This window comes from Passer domesticus, chromosome 12 (genome assembly GCF_036417665.1).
Source record: "Passer domesticus isolate bPasDom1 chromosome 12, bPasDom1.hap1, whole genome shotgun sequence".
Taxonomy (NCBI): domain Eukaryota; kingdom Metazoa; phylum Chordata; class Aves; order Passeriformes; family Passeridae; genus Passer; species Passer domesticus.
In genome coordinates, this window is record NC_087485.1 from 14957895 (window position 1) to 14981590 (window position 23696).

Here is a 23696-nt window from a genome sequence, read left to right on the forward strand (position 1 = left end):
CATTCTCAGCCTCTCTGGCAGAGAATTTGCAGCCCCCCCCATTACAGCTACACCTCCAAGGAGTGATCGTGCATGGGCTAAACACACTCAAATGTGTCCAGGCATGCTTTTTTCACTATTTGTGCTTTGTTTGTATTGATCATTTGATCTAAAAATAGATGTATTTTGTTCGTGAACTAACACTTCCCTTAAGGCAGAAAATAAGTAGGAACATGCCTGCAGAAATAATATGTTATTAACATGAAAAACAACAAGAAAAGTACCTCTTGTAAAACACACTGAAGAACAATGCTTGGCAACAGGCTGAGGAGCACTTGGTTTTCATACGATTTCTAAAAGTAACCAGTCATGCTGTCATTAAAGAAACACCACTGAGAAAGCAACAGAAATGTGCCCACAAATATTAAAGAAATTTATTTTTCAATCTTCTAAATAATCGTCTAAAGAAATAGCTTTTTTTCCAGCGGGAAAACAAACAAAACAACTAAAAAGAAGACATCCCAAGTCATTATATACCATTACAGCACTGGAGCAAACTTAAAACCAAACAAGAAATGCAGACTATAACATTGAAGTTTTTGGATGACCAGCATCACAGCACGTATTACACTGTACAGCATACGAGTTCATCTGGAGGGGCAGAGGGTCACTCACTCAGCACATACACTGTGTCACAAGGAAGAAAGGCAGTTTGATCTCTGAATATCAAATTTCCTTGCTTATCTCAGTTGAATCACGATCTGCCTTGATAGAAAATTGGTATCAGCCTTTCCTACTGCACCTTGATAAAGGGGAGAGGAAGAGGGAGAGATTTTATGGACATGCTGCAGAACAGAAAACTGCACATATGAGCCACAGCTTTATGAATAAAATAGATCCCTTACTGTAACATACATAGCAGCCTTGTTTGCAAAACATAATGAAATTTCAGAAAGAAGAATTCAGCATTTGCACAAAAAGCAGAACTCTGCTGCAGCCTAGGCAGGTGTCTGTCTCTTCCCACAGCCTGCATTTCCTAAAACTGTATTTAAGGACTTTTGCAAAGCATGGTCCAGGATATTATTGCTACTTATGTTAAAAGAGTAACAGCCACTGGATGTTACTTTGATTTGAATACAAGTGGAAGCAGTTTCAAGACAACAGAGTATTGATATCACCTCTCTCTGCAAATGCTGCCTGGAGCCAGCCGAGCATTCATGTAAATACTTGTTTACAGATTTTTAACACATACATGCACACATAACAGAAGTTCTTAAGGCAAGCCATGCCTTTCATCTCCCTGCTCGCAGAGCCCAGGGCACAGCCCAGGCCCCTGGAGGGCCAGGTGTCCCCAGGGCTGGGGCTGCACTGGGGGCAGGCGAGACCTGTCCCCAGCACTGCCTGTGACCAGGGGACAGCCTGGGGGAGAACTCACAGGAGTGATCTCTCCATGCACCATGTCCATACCAGTCCCCAAACCCACCCTACTGACCCAAAAGGTGAATTTATGACTCAGGGACCTGTTATGAGCACAGCTATTCAGGAGATGGTTCTGCTAGCCTGGTGCACTTCCCATGGGGCTGGAACAAGCCAGGAGCACAGCAGGACTCCAGGAGGAGGCACAAACCCACACACTGTTGATCTGAGTATCTCCACAAGCTCTTCACAGCTATTAAAGTCCATCACACACAATACTAACAAGAGCAAATGGCCAGGCAAACCTACGTGACTGTGTCTTGATACATCACACAACAGCTTCATTTAGCTTAATGCAATACATTACAAAGCCAGCACAGAAGTTAACGTTAGTCAACAACATAATGGACAGATAAGTGTCTCACCATGGTTAAGAACATACACAGGTTCCATTATAAGATCTATTTTTAGCCCCTCCTTTGCTCCCTCTACTCACACTGTATGAATAGCAAAATTGGTCTGCTTGAAAATACTAAGCTGAAGTCAAAGGAAAAAAATGTTCCTGAGAAGTCATAGAGAAATGGACAACTTGTTTTAACTTAGACATCACTCTGAATCCTGTAATAAAATTGTAAGGACACCAGGGGACTGCACAATTTTCCATTTGCTACCTGGCTGTAATTCACCTTTAGATTCACTGTGGGAGAACCAATATTTCCTTAATTGATATTGTAAAAAAGTCTGCCTTTTGGATGCTGAAAGGTCCTATCTTCTTGCCTCAGTTTTCAGCATTCTTGAAGAGCCCTGACCACAGGAGCAACAGGCACATTGCAAAATAACAGCTGATTTTCATTTTCCTGCTGCCAAATACTCCAGTTACTATTAGGTTCATTGAAAATTAACTTATATACAGACTTATTTAGTAAAAGTTTTTCAACTAAAGCCACCACTGTACATTAGGTATTCAGTAAATTTTGTACCAAAGACTCATTGAGATACCCAGGTAATTAAGTGGTAATTCTTACAAAGAATGAAGGTGAATTAATTTTTGATACATAGCTGTATTTTTAAAAAGTATGAACATAAATATACATTGTGCCATTTTTTTAATCAAGAGTCCTTTTTTTTTCTGAAACTGACTGAAGGAAGCTTTAACTGCAGAAAGGAGATGGAGTTTAGCTGTAACACTTGTTAGGTGTCCTCCACAGAAAGCCTGAAGGGTTTGCTCCATGAATGGTGAAAAACTTGAATAAAAATATATTAGTTTTTACATTACATTACTATAATCAAAAATCTTAAGAAAACACTACCAGAGATCTGAGCTTGTGAGACAGCAGTAAAAAATCTGTGATGAGAATTTTGAAGTTTATTCCAATCTCTGATTTGCTGTGTGACTTCAGCCAACCCATTTCATCCCTTTCACCTTCTCTCTCTCAGTAATTACTGCAATAAACAATAACCTCCACCATACACCTTTGGGTCAAGTTGTCTGTAGGTTTACAAGCAGTTCTGCTGATTTAAATGGAATTGCACAGTAATGCAGAATCTGGCTTTCATATTCGGACGTTATAATTAATTAATGCTTAAGAAATTCTTTGCAATCATCTTAGTAATAAGATACACAAGTGCAGTTATTGTTGACATATTGAAAGTACCTAGGAAAAACAAAATCAATATACAGTGTGCATAATCTGCAAGTGCTGCAGGTGGTCTCCTCATGTCAGAAGGAACGTGTGACAAAGGTGACAATAAGTCTGCATGTCCTTCCGTGTTTGTTGTCAGAAATGTTGGTCCTTACTAACTCAAACACTTGAACTTTTCCAGGTTTTCTGTGATGCTAACACCACTGATAAATCCATCATCCCATGGATTTCAGCTCTCAGCAGAAACACTGTGATTCCAGCCTATTCCACTCCACCTGCTTTCCAAGGGCTGCAGGAGAGACAGCATCCCGTGCTGCACTCGGGTTCATCCTGAGGTGAGAGGTGTGGAGAGAGCAGGGACAGCTGAGAGGTGCCACCACTGCCCTCCTGCCCTGCCTGGCCACCAGCAAGGAGCCTGCAGCCACCCAGAGCTCCCCAGGATGGGCCGTGACACCTTGTGCTTTGACCCCAGCTGGCACCCAAGGACCACCAGCCACTTGCTCATGCCCCGGGTGGGATGGGAGGAGACTCAGAAAAAAGGTAAAACCCCTGAGTTAGGAAGTTTAACAACTGAAACAACAACAACAACAACAGTAATAATAAAAGTAATAGGAATAGTAGTAGTAGTAATAATAATAATAATAGTAGTAATAATGATACACTGGAAAGGGAGACAATGAAAAGAGAGAAAAAAATAAACCTAAAAAAAACCCAGCATGTACCCAAGCAGCAATCAGTGGCTCCTGCCCAACTCCCCCAGTTTACACACTGAGCCTGATGTTCTGTGGCATGGAATGTCCCTGTGGCCAGCTTGGGTCAGCTGTCCTGGCCACGCTCCCTCACAGCTTCTTGTGCCCCTCCTGACAGGCCAAGCATGGGACACTGAGAAGCTCTTGACTTTGTGTGAACAGTACCCAGAAACAGCTAAAACATCAGTGTATTACCCCATTATTCTCACCCTAAAGTCCAAAACACAGCACTATACCGGCTACAAGGAAGAAAATTAACTTTATGCCAGCCAAATCCAGGAAAACAGCAGTGATTAGTGATTTTGTACTGCCATAAAATATAAGATTTTTGTTAAAAATAAAATTACTTCCCATACTTTACTCAATTTGCACAGCAAAAACTGAAACATGATGGTTTATAAAAATTAAGGTCCTTTTTTATAAACTGCATGAACACAACCATTCATCTAAAACAGATAAACCTCACCTTTATTTCTACAATTTTAAATACTACCTTTTTCCCTTGGAGCTGAGATTTTCAAAGACTCGCGTACGTGAAATGCCCAGCTCTTAGTGAAATTAAAATTTCAGGATTTGAACAGGAAAATCCTTTACAATTGGCTAAAAAATGACAGCAGTTAACAAAGGATTTTCAAACTGTCTTCTACCAGCATTCAGTCCAGAGTTTTAGAGCCAGGTAATGAACTGCTGAACGTGGCACGAAAACCCTGCAGCAAGTTTTGCTGAGGCAATGGGCACTGTCAAAATATTCTACCTCACCTCACAATGTGATGTTATATAAACTGTTTTCATTTTTGGTGAGTAAGGAAAAAAGGCAATATTTAGAGAAAATTAACTAATGTGGACTAAATTATGCTGTGACCTCCTCAAGACAAGGTCCATGTCTTGTGTTTAGTACAAAGGGACCCTGGATCTGAACAGGGCCTCTGGTTACCACTGCAATAAACATAAAGAATAATGGTGGTTTCAGACATAAAGAGTTGTTTTAATACCCCTGCACTCTATCAAGGTAGTGGACATCAAAGGAAACACGAGAAATAATGCAGAAATGATAACTGCTGTTGCATTCTATGAGCAGCCCATTCCTTTATCACAAAGCATTGCCCATACGGCATCAATTACAATTCTTCCAGACACTACAGGTTCAAAGAAAACTGGGGAGGTAGGGAAGAGGGATGAAGTTTAACAAACAAGGGCCGTGTTGGCTTTTGGTGAAAAGTACATTGTACTATTCATTTAGGAGATCATGAAGAAAGCAAACCTCTGGGGGTATTCAAAAAATTATAATTATCCCAGATAAATGAGCTGATTCTGACATTCTAGTAGGAAAGAAAGCAAAGAACTCATAATTTTTGAGAACATTTTTCTAACAGAGCTTGCTAAGACAAATGCTGATAAGATGTCCATAGACATTACATGGACATCATCAATTACCTGTTGGTTTGGTTTGGTTTTTTTTGAAGAGTATTTAAATAAGTCATAGCTCTTGAACATTATTTGCCAAAAGCAAAAAAAAAAAAAAAATCTAGTCACCTGCTGTACTATTTGCTGTATAAAAACACCTCTTACATGCATTTTCAGTATCTGCACATAACTATTGCAGCAGTGACCTGTGATTTTATAACATCCCTCTGTACCTGTAACAGCAGCAAGTTCAGAAAGAGCACCGCACCACAAATTAAATACCCACGTTTAAGCTTTTTAAGCTCTGAGACATAATCGCTGAATAAAGAAAGTAAAACCTCTGCTACATAAAAGCAAAGAACCCTAAATAGCTTTGTGAAATGCACACCCTGTAATACAAGAATTTCTTAGGGATATCTTACACATTAAGATCTATTGCTGGAAACAGAATTAGGAAAAAAAAAATCTTCAAAGCAAACACAGATTTGAAATGTAATTTTTCTTACACTAGTATCCCTATTTTGAAAGTAGTTCATAAAACACTTCATGGCACAAAGGAAACCAAAATAGTGTTAGTGTATCCTTCTAGAAAGATTAACCTGCAACATATCCCAGTGTCTGAAATCAAACATCTGCATTATTTGATCTAATGCTATTAATAAACATGAAAGCTCTGGCACCTGTGAGAGAGTGAAAAATGGAACACAGAAGTATCTTTTAATTAAATATATTAATGGTAAATAGCACTTCAGCAAGGGAGTTTTATTTTATTTTTTTAATTTGGCTGTAGACTAAATATACACTCAAGTAACTTTTAATTATTTCAATATATATTCAGGTAACTTTTTTGGTTTATTTGTTTACAAACTGACTTGCTCCCTGAGGTCTCAGGTACCACGTGCCCAGCAGCAGGTACAGCCCAGCTGTGCTACAGGAGGGGGAAGAGGAGTAACACCTCCGTGGAACTGTGTGAGCCCAGCTCTGGAAACACAGGGCACGGCTGAGATCACGGGGGTTGTGACCCTGCAAAGGTTCACACACAAAGCTCTTCTGCAGGGGCTGGCAGCACAGCCTGCCAGGGGTAAATCCACGGGACGCGACGCTGGCAAAGCCACCACGAGCTGCCCTCTTCTCCTGCACGCTTTCCATCCTTTGGCCTTGCCCAGGCAGGAGGGCATGGTGCCAGGAGCAGGGCAGCAGCAGGACAGACACCCACAGCAGGACAGACACCCACAAAACCCTGCCAGCTCCTCCTGGGTGCTGCCCTGCCTCCCCCCAGACCCTCCAGCCCCTGTGCCAGAAGGCGGCAGCCAGAAATTCCGTGCACAGGAATGAGTTGTGTACCCTTCCCACAGCCTTCAGCAGGAGGGAGAAAAGAAATCCTTAATTCAAGATACAAAGAAAATATGTATTAAACAGCTCTGTTCTGTTAATGAAACCTGTATTTTAAAGAGATGGAGAACACAGGCCATTATAACGTGAGGCTCTGCTTGACCGTTTAACTGATTTACAGATCCGCCCAGTGAGAACGCGGGAGTTCATTTAGTGAAACGTATGTATGAGATTAACAATCAAGGAAAGGCTAAAATTAAAATGAAGAATGAGGAGAACATTACCAATAAGAATTTTCAAGCACAGAAAATACTGGGTAAAGCTGTTACATAGTGGGAATGCAGGAAACTGGTGGTTTATTTTCTTGGGGTTGTGCATGTTCCGATCCCACACAGTCTGAGACGTATTTTTCAACAACAAGCTGATACATTTTCTGTCTGATCATTATGGATTTTGACAACGTCATTTTGGAACCTTGGTTACTAAGATATCAATAATTAAATGCTTTCACACTTCGCTCTTGTGGATACTGGCAACTTATCTTTGTCCTCCGAAGAAGCTAATGGTATAATGGGCAAAACATCAAGAATAATTAAGGAAAATGCTGGTATAAACTCCATCAGAAAAAAAATACAAGTTTGTGCACAGTTCCTGCTTGATACCTCACATTCTGCACTTAGTTTCAAAATAAGGGAAAGTTATTTCTTTCTGCTACCTCTTAACCATGTTTTGTCTGTGTTTAGAGAAAGAAGTACATGCTGTAATTAATGATTCAATAGCCTCTATGTGTACTCTCATTTTCTAGTTAAAAGAATAACTGGCTGAAACAGCAGTAGCCCATTTCAAGAAGCATCCTTCTCCTTGTGCCTTTCCCTGTAGAAATGTTCTCTGTAACAGTGCTGCTCAAAGTCTCCAGCCTTGATTTGCAGGAAAGATACTGCAACCCAGTGACATCTCAGAGAGGAGGGCTTGGAGAGAAAAAATTAATTTTAAAGAGCACAATGTCTATTTTATACTTTTAAGTATATAATCTGCCCTAACTGGGAAACTCGTACAGGGAAATTCAAGGATGTACGAAGTCCCTTTCTAAGAGCACTCGATACACACGGCAACAGAAATAATTTAAAGAGCATGTAAAAAGACAACTCTGAACAAACTACCAATATCTTGATGCTGTCACTGTGAGAAACCAAGGCAGAACAGATTCATTTGGCTGAAGAGTGGATGCAGCTTTATACAAATGATTAATACTTGGCAACCCCCCTCCACTTGGCTTGTCACCAGCAAACTCACTATACTTCCTTCCCAGCCCTCCATTGTATTTTATATAATGACAGACTCGGCTCCAGGATGAGATGAAGCTCCCGTGTCTGGATCAAAAGCAAGGAAACCTCACAACCAGGGATCTGAACAGCCAGTTTAGCTGCAGAAGCCATGGACAAGTCAAATGTGCAGCAGACGCCTCACTCTGCACCTATAAACTCATCCCATCTTCATCCCATCATCAGTCTGTTCTGAGGATTAAGGTACAGTGCAGGAATGGCCAAAAGCGCAGAATTAGGATGAGGGGTTTTGTTAAATCAAAAAAAACCCAGAGAACAATCCCATATAGCACTGCTTTTACATCATCCTGGACAAGTCCCAAGCAGAAGTACATAATTAAGCAGGCGATAATGCACAGCTGTCTCAGAATATTCCTGGAGAGGGCAAGTCTTAAGGTACAGAATTACAGGACTTGGAAACTGCATTACACACCACAGAAATATGGAACAGACTGGGAAACAAATTGAGCCAAGGACTGGGTGGGTGGTAGGGCTGCACTGCATCTGACCTGCTCTTGAGTAGCTGGAGAGGGAACGAGGGCTCCCCTGGCCTTGAGAGACACTGACTGGCACTACTGAGTGCCCTCAAGAACTGCAGAAACATCAGTGACTCCCATTCTGTACCTGCAGAATACAGCAAACCAACCTGACCTACGGAGACCGCTCCCCTTCCTGATCAGCCACTGCACATCACTGTACATCCTTCTTTTTAAAATGCATAATCATGTAATTATTTACACGCTTTCCCATTCCTTTACATAACAATTCAGTGTTCAAGTTAGTGACAAAATTCTTACAAAAACCATATTAGCTCCACAAATGTTTATCTTTAATCTACAAATAACTACATTTGGAGAAAATGAAAAGCTGCCTTTTCATCATTAAATTATGCAAGACTTGCAATCTTCATGAGTAAATTTGTTGCAATAAAAACGGACATCTTGGTATGAATTACAAAGGACTGGAAAATCTGAAGTAGAAATAAGCCACCAAAAAACTGCAGCAAGAAATATTACAGGAACCAGTATGTCAACCCTAATTGTGTAATTACTTTTTGGCTTGGTCATATAAGCTAGAAGCAAGAAACAAGAGACAATGGTAATTTCTTACTGCTGAAATGAAGGTGTCAAACTGTCTTGTATGCTCTGTGTGCTCTAAGCTAAAGTTTACATTTATATCATGTTACTTCAATTACAATCTTAAAAGAGACTTGAATGCTTCAACTGCATTAGGCCAGGATTCGTAGATGTTGAACACACACACACACAAAACCAGTTGTCCACGTAAATACATTTTCACATGTATGCTTGCTTATGGACATTCTAATGCATGGATCATTTATTTGAAAAATAAAACTTTGTTTAAAAAGAAAAAAAAAGTGCATTTTGAAATGTTCTGCAATTGTGGATTGTTTTTTTGGTGTTTTTTTTTTTTTTTTTTCCTGAGGAATTTAAAAGATTAATGTCTGCAGTGACATGGATCACAGTGAAACTCCGTCACACTCCTGGGCCTGATTCTGACACGGTGGATCAGAGATCCCCAGATAAATTGATTTTTACAAGGACCTCCCCACTGCAAACACACAGACCTGTGCCTGCCCTGAGCCCTGCCCAGCATCAGGAGGTGGGAGGCAGAGGCAGCTCTGTCCCCCCATGGCTGCCCCCAGCTCCCTCCCCAGCCTCTCCTCCCGCACCCTTCCCGCTCCAGCCAACAGGGCCAGTCGTTCGTTGTCTTTCTCAAAAGCAGCCCAGAGCAATCTTTATGCTACTGCACATTATTGTCACTTTATTTTATAACTTATTTGTTTTCATTTCTTCAATTTGCCTCTCGTGGGATTGACCCTTGGTGCCGCACTGACAGACGTGTGTGTGAGATGAGCAAACTTCATCCTTTGGTAGACAGACAGAAATCAATGGAACAAAGACTGCTCTCCAGTACATAATCAGAACAGAGGGCTGAGGGAAAAAGAATGTGAAAACCAAAAACTGAGTATATACAGAACGGGCACTTGTGTGCCTAATCAAAAACCGCACATGGGTGTTGGAGTCAGCTCAACCAAATATGACAAAACTTCTCTTCTAAACCACATTGCTGTATATTTTACAGATACCACACAGTTTTCTACATCTCGTTTTAGGAATGTTTTTAACTATTGTAATGGGATTATTGTCAAATACATATGTACAGAACTGTGTTAACGTTTAGGAGAAAAAAATGCTATAAATAATATATGCTATAAAATTACTTAATATCTCTTTTTACATAGAAATGCTAGGGCTAATTCATATCAGAGCTACTTAGAAGTCTAAAAAAGTTTGGCTGATTTTTATTTTTTTTTTGACTGTTTCTCAACTGACTTGGACTTCAAGAGGCATAATTGCAGGGTGTTTGTGAGAAGTAAAAAACTTGCCCATGATGCAGCAATTACTGAAATGCCAAGTATCCAAAGTGCTTGACAAGCTGGAATATTAAGATTACTTCCAGGACAATGGCAAATTACGGGGTTCACTTCTTAGTAAATTACACAGGTACCTAATAAAGACACTGCTACAAAACATTGCACTCATGTAAATACAGCATCTTTCTCTGTATAAATAGACAGATTGTTCAATCTCTACATATAAACTATGCTCCTTTTGTATGTGTACGTAAAGTATAGGAGAATATGCTGTCCATGAAGTACAATTTTCAGAGAAGCAGACTCAGTCCAGCAGTCATATCCAGTCTCAATGCAGTCAGTGAGGTAACTGAGAAATCAGGGTCATACTATTTGTCTGCAAAAATATACATTTAATTGAATATACTAAGAAGTATAATTTGAAACAATTTCAGGGAAAGTATTTTTGTGAAATTGTCTAAAAATCAAGCAGAACAATACAACATATTTAAGAACATCTATAATTAATAAAAATATTCCTTGCAATTTTCTACCTACATCTGAAAAAAAAATCCATTTCTGTATTTACACAGTATGCTGAACCCCCTCCTCTTTTATTTCAGAACTATGTGATTTAAAATATCTTTTTGTGAAGAGTAAGGTCAGATTTGAAAGTGAGAGTCAGCTGCAAACACTGACATGAGCAGAAGCCTTAGCCATGAGATCCAAGGCCACTTTTGGCTCATTTTTACCTAGCTTCCTCAAGCTTTAGCATAGGATATGAGTAATTGTGACAACTGTAACATTAGCCGGTTTGGCTTTCCTTAGACTTTTTCCTCCTTTTCTGTTTCCCAAAGAACTTGATAAGGATTTTTGATTGTTTGTTTTCTTTCCTTTTTAATTTAGAATAACTTGACTATTAAGATGATTCTTTTTTCTTTGCAGCTGTTAAACTTCCACTTCGGTTTTTGAATTGTAAAACTTAAAAAAGAGACTCCTTCCTTCAAAACTTAAAAATACAAGTTTATTTCTCTTTTAACTGCCTTTCTCTTAGATTGAATGACTGAAGATAAAGAACATACTGCCAGACCACAGCGAAGGCTAAACACATATAGCAAAACAAAAACTGAATTTGAAATTCCGCCTCAAAAGTGTCATCTGCATATCACAGTCTCATTTCAAAGCTGTACATTGTAAGCATTAATTCTCAGATTTTTCTTGTGAAGCAAGATATATTCTCTACCTCCCACTACCCCCTATATTATGGGTTGAAAACTAAGATATACAAAACTCTGATTTTCCTTTAGAGAAAATTCAGGAATTCCTAGTTCTCAGCATTGTTTATACAACTATTTTTTTTAAACACAGAACTGGACACACCACCAAAGCACTGTCAAAATAGGAAAGTTCAAAATGATAGCACTTACTATTAAAAAAAAAAAAATCACAAAACAAACAAACAAAAACTAAAGCAGATATTCTAAGGCTTGTTTCTCCTGGCAAGCTGTGTAGCTGCCAGTTCCACAGAGAGCCAGCCTGACTGGGATTCAGGCTCCTTTGGCAATATAATGATCAAATGTTCTGGTACAGCCGCCTGGATACAGACGGGGATTCCCTCTTCCTGAGGATCCCTCCAGTACTGCGGGATAAATAAAACCCCCTTAGATCCCAAATTTTACTAAATTTCTCCGCCTAGTTTCAGTCTACTTCAGGAAAAAAGAAAGCAAAAAATTATGCTGTTGTTTCCTAAGATCCCAGCCTCCTTTGGCTGGCAATGACAGACCCACAAACACGAAGCTACACTGTGCTAAAAGCTGTATATTCTGGATATGCAGTGTGTGTAAGAAAGCCCTCAAGTACATTTTTTCAAGGAGCGAATATGAATGAGAACAAAAAAAATTTAAAAGACTACTGTAAGGGAGCTATGTATTTCACTGAGTACCACTACTCTCTCACACTTCACAAAATTTACATTGAAAAATCATTATTTTGGTGCATAGACTGACAGATTATGAATAAATTTAATTTCAAGAACTTAATCTCTCGCTGCAATCTTTTTTTCCAAGAAAAAATGCATGCATATGTATCAAAAGTTAGGTTTCTTAAACCAGGTATTCCTAGTTTTGACGTCTGAATTAATCTCTGTGGTTTCAAGTTTCAGATCCACAAAAGACACACATAATAATATGATAAATGTATATATTACTGTGTAGGATATGAAGATCTATTTAAACTTCAAAATACCAGCATTTACCAGACACTTTTGACTGAAGGCAGGTTTTGTGAAATTGTTTTTAATAAGCAGGCCTCAGAAAACAGGAGAACCCGAATATCAAAGAATGTATTTATGACAATTTGTTAACATAAATAGTTTGAACAAGTAGCTGTTTTTAAAAGTGTGCTTGCTTTCAGGCAAAGCAAGACAATTCAACATTCCAAGTAGCAGAAGTTTAGGTAACAATCTAAAGCTGCATCCTTGTAAGAGGATTTTCTAATGGAGTTGGTGACAGACTGGAGAGGCCATTGAGGGCACGGCCACAGCAAAGCTTTAAGGGAATATTTGTTGAAAAATATTTTCACGTTATAAAGTTGGTGGGTTTCAGTTCATTGTCAAATTAACGACATCTTTTTTATTTTTCATCTCCATAATAGCTTGTTCATCTTTTTTCCACTGATGTCACCAATATTTCATGAATGCTTTGATCTTCCTTTTAATGTAATTTACATAGATGCAAGCACCAAATGATAATAAAGATAATGCCCAGTGTAGTGTGGCTAAAACGCAACTTTAAACTTCAAGACTGTAGTTGGAATTTATGTTTTTTTTCTTTGACATGTTTTGTCATAAGGAACAGAAGTAAAAAAACTGTTGAAGGTGTGTTTTGAAAAAATGTAATCTATACGCACAGAGACAAAAAAACCAGTAGTAGCTTCAGAAGTCCTGGCTTGCTTTCGGGTTACCCACCCTGCAGCTGCTGAACAGATCAGGTACAAGGCAGCCAGCACATGACTGCCTATGCAGACTGTAGCTAGCAAATGGCATTTTTTTACCCATTTTAGCAAATGTCCATTTTAGACTGCAATAAAAGAAAACCAGCAACTGAAGGCAAAAAGCTAGTGGGAAAATTGCAGATTTGGTAGGGATATTTTGCTGAACTTTGATTGCAGAAACAGGAAACAACCTTGACACAGACAAACACTATCCTCCTTTTATTTTCTTCAGAACTACTCCGAAGGTGAAGAGCATTTTTTTTCGTACACAAGAATGTGTAAAACCCACTGATTCAGGACAAAACTATCTGCAGAAGATAAGAACATCTGTAGTGTTCTCCTGCCTCAGTCTAAACACTGGGTGATAGGCTCTGCTCCCTCCTTGTCGGCGATAGCAGACAACGTGGGCTCCTGACAATATCATCATTATAAACTTTATTGTTGCTTTTGGTATTTCACGAGATGTCTGGCTCTCAGACCCTGCAGAGCGCGTCGTTCTCCCACGTGTTTCACGGATATTTACTGGATTCCAGTATAACCCAACCTGTTAATGCTTCTGGAATGTATAAACACTGTTAACTGCTAAATTCCCTGTATCAACATTTCAGGCATAACCGTTAAATAAGTTGGTTGCTAACTGTTGAGGAAGATTTTGATTTATTGAGTAAAGTATCATCATGGGATGAAAATCAAGATCACATTTTTAGGGAGACATGACATATTATCCATAACGAGATGTAATTTTGCACTAAAAGAGTAAGGATAAAGAGTGTGTTTTTAGAATAGAACCAACAGACAAATTTGTACAACGCTGTTATCTATTGATACAGACACTTGACTGATAACATTGTCTATTTATAACTTAATACTGTTCTGAATATTAACAAAAGTTTCTTGGCATCCCATTAGTAATTGTATAATTATTTCAAAACAGATTAAAATACTCCACCTAATTGAATGCCATCAAACAAAAATCTCCATTCTTGATTGTGACATCAGCATTACATTACATTCCTCTTAAGAAAAACAACTGCTTAGCATCTACTCCCAAATCCTTACAGGTTCTTTAACACAAAAAAAGGTTACTTGACAAGTGGGGAAGCCAGCCAAGAACCATCTACAAGAATCTGTCAGTATCTACCCTACACCAACAATGAGCAGAAGCACAACAGAAGTTATCACATAACACAGATGAAATTCTGTTCCTTAAACTGGCACTACAGATCTCAGTGAAAGCCCAACCAAGTTAACAGAGTCAGTAAAAGAATAATATTTGATTTCAGTGGGCTTTGGACTGGGTCTGAACAAGAACAAGCACTGGAAGCACCCATGGCTTGGGACAATCACAGCAGTACCAACTGCTCCAAACCTTTGCTTCAAGCTGACAACACCCAAGTCAGCCTGTGGAGTGTCTGGAAGTGCCACAGCCCCCAGGCAGCTGCAGGCCAGGCTGTGACACCCTGCAGCAGGACACTGGAAGGTGCTGCCCAGCCAGGGCTGGGATGTCCCTGCGTGTCTGCGGGAAGGGCACGGCAGCAGAGGCTGAGCTGGGGAAGGGCTGGGCAGCCCCTCGGAGCTTCCCTCCACATTCGTGTCCTACTGTGACAGGGAAGCAGGCTCAGGACAGGAAATGAAGCTCTCCAACCACACCATGTGAGTTCATTTTCGCCCTCCATGGCCCACGTCACCAGCTGTGCCAAGCTGCTGTTGCACACAAGGACCCAAGGAGGGACAGAACAGCTCCTCTCCCCAACGCAGGCAGGTCCCACATTGAATGCAAGCAGGATCCCTGTCATAGCAATGCTAATTCCTCAGCTTAAGAAATTGCCATTTTAAAGCTTTTTTTTGTGGGGAATCTTGTCTGGAAAGTAGAACACGCTCCCAGTGATCTGACAGATTTCAATAATTACACACAGTTTTTACACAAAAAAAATCCCACAGGGACATCTCTGCTGGACGTAAGCAGCAGAATTTGGGGGAATCCACAGCATTAATATTTTTACATGTTTCCAGTGTTGCTGCTGAGAAGATCCACTCCTGGATGAGAACTCCATTGCGTCGGGCGTGACACAAACACCCAACACAAAAAGACATTTCTACTTCAGCAAAGTAAGCAACTACTTCACACAAAGTGTGTCTTCCAGTCCTTACAACAAATCACACCCTCATTTTAACACAAAATTTAACTGTTTCATTTCCTTTTATCAACATTCAGTAAATCAACTATATAAAATGTTTGCAGTGTCTATAAGAGAAGTTTTTAATTTTAACCTAATGCAAACACATGGTATTGTTAGCTAAAAAACAGCCAGAGAAGATCAAGTAACAAAAGATGTTTTCCTTCGAGAAATGTTAAATATTTCACTTTTTCACGACTGAGCACAAGTTTCTAAAGGATGATAACTTTGTTTTGTAATTTGTTTATTGCTTAATCATGAAGACCAGATTGAGCATTTGAGTCACACAATTTTGTGTTGCACACTCCTACAACAAGAATGTGCTGTAAAATTTTATTTCTTTTTTCCTTCATTCAGCTTACTGCGTGCTTGTCCTCCTGCTTATTCAGCTAACCATCTCAAAATGAAATGCAATCACACAGCAAGATTTCACTGCTGCTAGAGTATTTTACACAGAAAACATATAAGCATGAGGAAATAATGCACCACTATTCTCATATATTACATCGGACTATTTTCTAACTAATATAGATAGGAAGCATTTTATTGCAGGCCCAGAGCAAAAACAAAGGAAGACAAGGTATCCTGGGTAAATGATACATTTCTGCAGTTAAAAAACCCACTCACACACTATCTTTGCTGTCTCAAGTTCTACCTTCTACTCTTCAAATATTCTTTCACTAAGATTTGCAATAAGTCCAACCCAGTTTTGTCCACCTGGTTTATGTCTCTGCATTTTACTTACAAGGTTAAGGCAGTTGCCAGAATTGTACTCTTATGGCCAAACTAATTAAATTAATATGGCAAATGCAAAGGGATTTGGGGGTTAATTAGAAAGCAAGGCATATGTTTAACTCTAAAACAACAGCACAGTTGTATACATGATTTTGAAGGCAAAGGAATGAAAGTAACAGGTATTCAAGTATTTCTATTTTAGGGACCATACAGTGGTTTAGATCACTACCTACCAGTCTTTTCTTCTGCATGGCTCTAGTTCTTCCTTCCCTTCTCCTGGAGGCATTTCCAAGCCTGCTCCTTCCTACACAGTTACCCCAGGGATTAAAGTACTACCCTGCCTGATGGCTTTTATCTGATGATTCCCTACCTCCAAGGCCATCTGGCTCTGCTCCTGGATTACCAGCTGACACGAGTTAGTCATCCTGCACCTACGACAGTAAAACCATTATCTTTTACCCCAGTCATTGCTGAAGACTTATCCTAGAAAACATGCTGAATAAAACGGGGTACTTTTCATCACATAAGTAAGTACATACAAATGTATTTTATGCATTTCACTGCAGTGTGGCTTGGGCACCAAAGGACGGTCACTTAGAGAACACCGAACATCCTCCAGCCTTCAGGTTTAGCTTGCAGAAGACTTTTCTTAAGCACACGGCTGACAAACTGAAAACTGGAGATAAGAAATATTTCTGTTTCACTGCACAAGCTGGTAGGACTGAAGCCCTAAAATCACCATGCATATAAGAGATGCAACAGCAAGCTACATTGAAAGGAATAAAAAGGACAACTAACCTTAAAAATGTGGAATAAAAAGTCTCTCTTATATCAGAAAGCTTCAAAAGGAAATGCATATCCTCCATCCCTCATGGACACAGCACACTCTAAAGCCAGTGAGAAATGCTCTGGATCTCTGGCAGAGAGCAGGACAGACCTGAGCAGTGTCTGGCACAGAGCTGCAGTGTCACAGCCTGGAACAGGCAGGGGCATGGGCTGAGGGAAGCCTTGCACTTTTACTCAGTTCACGTTCAGCCAAGCATATTTATATATAAATATACACATATATAATTTCCTCGAGATATTTTTCTCAGTATACAGATACCATGTAACTTAGTGGTTCCTACTGAGATACTACATTCTACTTAACACAGTGACTTAAACACTTGCAAATGTTTGATTGTTATTTGACTGTTTATTTTAAACTCCCTTTGCACATTCTTCCACCATTTAAAGCAAAACAGTTTACTATCTGTGCTGGTGTTAATGTTTGACATATTCTGTCCATTTTTCACTTCATACGAACAGAAAGGCAATGCAGCTTTACCATATTCAGTACCAAGGTATTTCAAGTTTCTAAACAGTTTTCCCTATACAACTGCAAAAGCAGCCTGTATATGGGGAAGGATGAGGAGGAGGCTGGGACAGAAAAACCCTTTCATGGAATCCAAACTCTTTCACCTGTGCAATAAATATTGTAAATGAGGAACAGCTATTCTGTCTTCCCTCAACACCATGCATGGAATGGAGACTGGGAAAAATAAGAGGGAGAAGATGCATCTCACCTTGATGAGCAGAGGGAAGCATTATCACAGGGAACTTTCGTATAGAATGTACTAAAAAGTCTCTATCAGACTAAGAATAACCACCTATATTCCAACATGCAGCCATCTATCCAAGTGCCTCTCAGCCAACATTTCCTTGATGTCAGCACTATATATCCCTCCATTAGGGAACCACTGCCACAGTTCCCTATCAGTAAATAAAACAGTGATCTGCAGATCTGAAATACAGCAAATACTTGAAAAGGTATCAGAGGTGTTGATATGTGAAAAGGAGACAAATCTGCTTCCCAGCTAAGAAGGAAAGAGCTCTTTAGCCATAAACATGTCACCTCCCACGCTGGCATGGATATCCCACATTTATTTAATCCACAGAAACGTGCAAGAGAAAGCACTGCATTCCTGTACACAAGCATCCCCCCATTTGCCCTGCACAGACACAGGGCCCACTCACCTATGATAAAAAATGCTAGTAATATGTCAGACTGAATTACTGTTACATATAGGAGCAAAAGAGTTAGTCCTGCTAAAAAAAATACCTGCCAGCAACTCCAGACAACATCCTAACTTTACAAAGAAGTGCTGGGCTATCAGCCAAGGGCTGCTGACTTTGGTTGTGCAGTGCACAGATGATATTTCTCAAGCTCATGCTAATATGCAGTACTGTGCTTTTAAAGAGATTTTTTTTTAATTTCTCACACAAACTTTGGTGAACATGACGTTCTGAGGAATCACTAATATGAAATGTTACTTGAGGATACAGATCTCTTCAAGTCATCCAAGCTAGCTGCAGCCTGAGCTTCCTGCCCCCAGTGTTGGAAGAATAGCTCTATGCAGCAGATGTGTCATACCCAGCACTCAGATGGCACCCCGTTTCCTTCTTAGCTGTGTTCTCTCCTCCTCTAAGTAAATACTGGAATGATTACAAGGGAAACAGGGTGTGAGAGCAGAAAATGTGATACAGGCTACACACAATTAGCAGAGGAGCTGCTTGTGACACACTGACACCAAGAACTGTGCAAAGAACACTCGGAGGCATCAGCCAGTGTGAAAGGGATGGTGCAGAACGATGTACAACGTTTTCATTCTGCAGTTTAAATTCCCATGTATGTATTTCACAGCATGTATCCTTGCAAATCTTGCTGATAATCAACACTAATATCTAGTTTTGATATTAAAAGTGGGTTTGTTCTCCTGGCAGCACAAACTTGAAGTTTCTTTGTTCATTTCTAGAAAACAGAGTAAGGAAGTATGAAACCAAAAATGGAAAAATACAGAGGGGCAGCATGGCAGCCACCCCTGCATCACTACTTACAAAATACTTCGTAAAAAAGAAACACTACTAATGCAATCATCATACCTGTGTTCTCCTGTGATCACTCTATCCACAGACACCTTCAAAGCCTGAACAAACACCAAAGTTGGGATTTTTTGGACTACGTGGGCATTTTGCCCAGCAATCAATCATCATTTTGCATTCTCATAAAAATGTTGTGCCACATTACAGCCTCAGACCCAGCTTTGGGCAGCAGCAGCACTCAGCCCTGCTCTGCTGGCAGCAGCACCAGCTCTGCCCAGCTGTTTTACACACACTGCTCAGCACTGCACTGCCCAGAAGTGCATTCCTGGGTACACCTGTGCTGGGTGTGCTCTGCTGCACCCACTGCCAGGACACCCAAACTTAGCGGAGTTGGAAACTGGGCTTTGCAGCAGCCTTCCCATCATTACAGCTACAAATAACTGGAAAATTGCTGGAAAATCGGGGTTCAGAATGGGCTCACACGAGCCCGTTGTTCCTCAGGGTGATTGGAAATGGGATAGAGGCTGCCTGGACACCTCTCCTGCACTGAAGAAAGGGCAGTGCTGCAGCCTCGCCGAGCTTTGCTGCCTTGCTGATGGCAGAGCTCGTGCACTCCAACTCTGCTGCAGGGACAGCCAAGGAGACAATGGCCTGGAAAGGTGGCCCAGGATGAAAAGGCTGGATGAAAGCCATAGGACCCTCACTTGGACAGACTAAACACACACTCCAGTGACTGCCAGCAAAGATAGTGAAGCTGAAAGAGGCTTAGTGCAAGCATGCAGGAGATTTGTGACAGAAAGTTAGAACTCCATGTCAAGCCTTTCATGCAAACAATAAATATTACTTATGCTCATAATCAGACTTTTCTCCGGCATCGTCTTTGAATGTTGAACCTTTTTCAATTAATTAAAAACTATGCACTGCAGAGTGCATATTTTATCAGCCCTCAGCTGCTTAAGTGTCTAGAAAAGACCAGGCAGTTTTTCTTTTTTCCAGGCAACCCAGAGCAAGTACTTGCAAGGGTCATATCTTTTTAATTATCTTTTCTCTCTTTGATTAATTATTCCGTCTGACAATAGCGTGTTTCTAATGCTATTCACCTGCCTTTGATGATTGACAACTTTTCTGTCTGATTCAAAGCAAACAGCTGCTGCCATGATTGCCTAGCAACCAGGATGTGATGGATGAGCCCCAAAGATGGATGGCTGCAATAAATCATGTCTCCAGCTATAAAACTGAAAAAAGGGATAAGAATAAAAGCGAACAAAAAACAAAACAAGGTTTCTTCCCATGAGTGCACTCAGCTCCTTACCAATTACACCTGAAATGGACTTTGTGTCTATTAATAGCAAAGTTTTCTAATCAGTAAGAATGCAATGATGCCATTTGTATCAAGGTGTGTTTACAATTGTTACAGCAAATTGGCACTTGTACTTCAATTACCTACTGTGTTACACAAGTGCAGGAGTAGCAGAGCAAAGTTTTACCTTATAGCATTGAAGGCTTTACAGAAAGTATTATTGTTTTTCAGAGTTTTTTCATGGTGTTGGACTTGAATGAAGGGTATAAACTTGAATTCTCCTTACTTTTGACAACTTAGTGTACCAAAAGTATATGGAACTGAAAAACTCATTTCTATAAAACACATATAAGGTCTCTGCTGGCTTTAAAAAAAAAAAATAACCTAAATGTTTATTAAATGTTGCTGTCATTCCCTTTGCTAGGAGGGCATCCTGCAATCAAAGAAAAAGTTGATGTGACAAGCAGTATTTCAAAAATACCAGCTACCTATGCAAATTCAAGACTGATCCAACAAAGTAATTCTCCTCTCATTTTACCTATTCTTCCTGTAAATAATTTAAGTTTTGTAGGATGCACCAGGCAAGGAACAGTCAATAGTTTGTCAGCTCAAAACAAGTTTAGCCAGGCTGGGTATTGCACTTGCCTGAAGGAGCACAAACACCCCAACACCTGAAGTTCTGGCACTGCCTATTGCTGAGGCTGCTCCATTATTGGGGTGTCTACCTCCTGGAAGTCCCTGTCTAGGGACTTAGAAAAAATCTAATTGTCTATAAAAAGCTGTTTCCTTAATTCTTCCAGCAGGTGGGGGTGTCCTGGTTCCAGCAAAAGTGCTTCAAAGAGGGAAGGGATTGCCCACTCTACTTACACAGCCAGGCCATCCACCCTCCAGGAGCACCCTGGACACTTGGGAGCGAACACCAAGGCTCAAAGATTCACAACCCTGCATGAAGAGCGTGGGTGGAAAAGAAATATCCGAATGCTGAAATAATTATGTCCTAGAACCTTCTTTCCTTCGCCATTATTTGGGACCCAGAAAAAAAATAAAAGGTGCATCCTGTTAGCAAAAGGAAGCTGGAGTGTGTTAATCTGTTCACAAGCACATTTTTTATACTGGAAGTGGCAATGCCTGGCAATGTTACAGTGGATCTGCCACAGTCCTGATTGTATTTTAGTGTTACACACGGCAAGTCTCTGTGCTCATGCAAAAGGCTGCCTGCATCCTTGCACGGGCCATGGCTTTGTCTACATTCTTTACAATTATTGAAATGCTCCCACTAAAAACTTAGCTCTGCCTCTGCCTGTCCCTCTCCCTGTTGTACAAACACACACACACATACACACGGAAATCCAGCCCCTAAAACAATTGTAAGGCACTCCTGTAATGACCGGCGAGTATCTGGTAACAAACAATGAGAAAGCAAAGCCATCAATCACAACGTGCACGCCGAGGCCTCCATTCTGTCCCAGCTCATCCAACTCTCAAGTTACAGCTTTACACGGCAAGTCTAAATAATATTCAAAATGATAAATGGCACTATAAGCCTGATATCCATCATCAATCTTTTTTTAAGGAACATCCATCTTCAATAATGCACGTTTGAATCATGTGAAACCAAGAGCTCCCAGATTCATTTACACAACCCCCAGCAAGCTGGTGCTGCTTGAATGATACGTGTCAGCCAGTTTGTCCCAACTGCCAAACTCAAAAAAAAAAAAAGGGGGGGGGGGAGGAAAAAAAAAAAAGAGAAATGAAGAGAGACTGAGACAGAAAGAATACAAGAGGGGAAAACCTTCAGGGGGCTGAACAGGGCGACTTAGCGGATAATGTGAAGGCGCACAAGCTCCCGGGTGAGCGTGGCAGTGCCCCCGGCAGGGCGGGCGCTCCCGCTGCCGGCCGGAGCACATCCAGCAGCACGGCCGGAGCGGGAGCTGCCGCCCCCCGCCCGGCTCCGGCAGCGCCCGGTGATAAATGACACATGTCATTCTGTCGGGAGGGAAGGGTGGGTCAGTGATGTATGGCTCTGCTGAAAAGGAAATCGACTGTTTGGCATGGTGCGGCTATTCTCCACCAGGATTTAGTTTCAGAACTCTAAAATGAAATCTCCGATGTTTCAAGTGCACGGTTAGGGCAGGCTGACGTGCGGCCGAGGCAGCTTGCTGCCTTTTATTTCCTCCCCCCCACCCTTGATTTTTATTTTTTAACCTCTCTCTGCCCTTCGGATTTCAAAAAACTGCTCCACTGACTGGAAACTGCAAAAGAACACACATATATCAAAGTCTTCAATAGTTATGATCCATGATAAAATTTAAATAGGTTGAGGTTTCTATTTTTATTTATTATTGGGGGGGAAAAATGGCATGCAGGCTTGACACAAAAGCAAGATAAAAATTAGCATGTTTGAAGTAATCGTCCCACAGCTTGACATCTGCATAGTAAATTTTAAAGGAAAAAAATGTGTCAGGCAGGCATGAGCTGTTCCCTCCCTCCCCCCCTCTTTCATTAGCTCACTGGCAGGGTGGCACTTCTGAACCTCATTACTGCAGGAGGATTTATGAAGCTGAACCCAATGGCAAAGAAAAGGCATCTGTCAATAATTGTAGGGAGCTGCACTCACAGCTTTGAAATCTCATTAAGTATGCAGTTATCAGGCATAAAGATCAAAAACATTACTCAACTCCGACAGAATCTTATGGAGGAACATTAATTAGCAACAGGCCTACAGTACAAAAAAAAAAAAAAAAACAGACTTCCTCTCACACCTGCCCAACCCACAAACCAAAAGAAACACTCCTCCTCCCTCCAGAAAAAAATAATTCCCAGCATCTGAGACTGATCAAGTACATGAAACAAGAGAGAGGAAAAAAAAAAAATCCAGTTGAGACAGTCTTGGCGGTGAAGAGAGAAAAGGAAGAAGCTGTCAAAGTTGAGAAGGATGTCAGCACTGGCCCTGATTACAAGGGCCTATACAGTTCCCAGGCCTTTTATCATCCCTGCCATCAAAAACAGACTCTGTGTCACAGATGGATGACTGATGGCTGCCAGTCTGGAGCAGCCTGGCCAAGCCTCCTGGAGGCCCCTGCTGCGATCTGGCCCTCCAGCAACAGGCTTGACCTAGCAGGGAGAGGGCTGCCGGCAGCGAGCCCAGTCCCAGAGACACTCAGAAACAGCACCCTGTTCTGTTCTTCCCCAGAACAATCCAGCGAGAGCTTGGTCAGGGTTTGTTTGTTCAGCTTACAGAAGTTAAATGTAATACTGCTGCTCGCCACGCAAAGCTGTGCATTATTTGAAAATAAGACCAGCAAAAAAAAAAAAAATTTAAAAAAAAAATTAAATAAAACCTCTTCTTTGTCCACGCTAAATGTATTTTTCTAATCCTGTTTCTAGTTTGCATTTTCACCACAATTTG

The 23696-nt window shown here is 40.6% G+C and overlaps 1 protein-coding gene across 5 annotated transcripts in view; it reads right to left on the reverse strand.

Moving 5' to 3' along the window:
- Window positions 1-23696, reverse strand: part of TSHZ3 (teashirt zinc finger homeobox 3) — a 65012-nt gene that overhangs the window by 31228 nt on the left and 10088 nt on the right. Inside the window, exon 1 of one of the 5 annotated variants that reach the window (XM_064386671.1) lies at window positions 16359-16440. The exons of the other annotated variants lie outside the window; for them this stretch is intronic. The gene's annotated coding sequence lies outside the window, so the exon portion shown is untranslated. Of the gene's footprint in view, window positions 1-16358; window positions 16441-23696 lie in introns of those variants that run through there. 5 annotated transcript variants of the gene reach the window in all.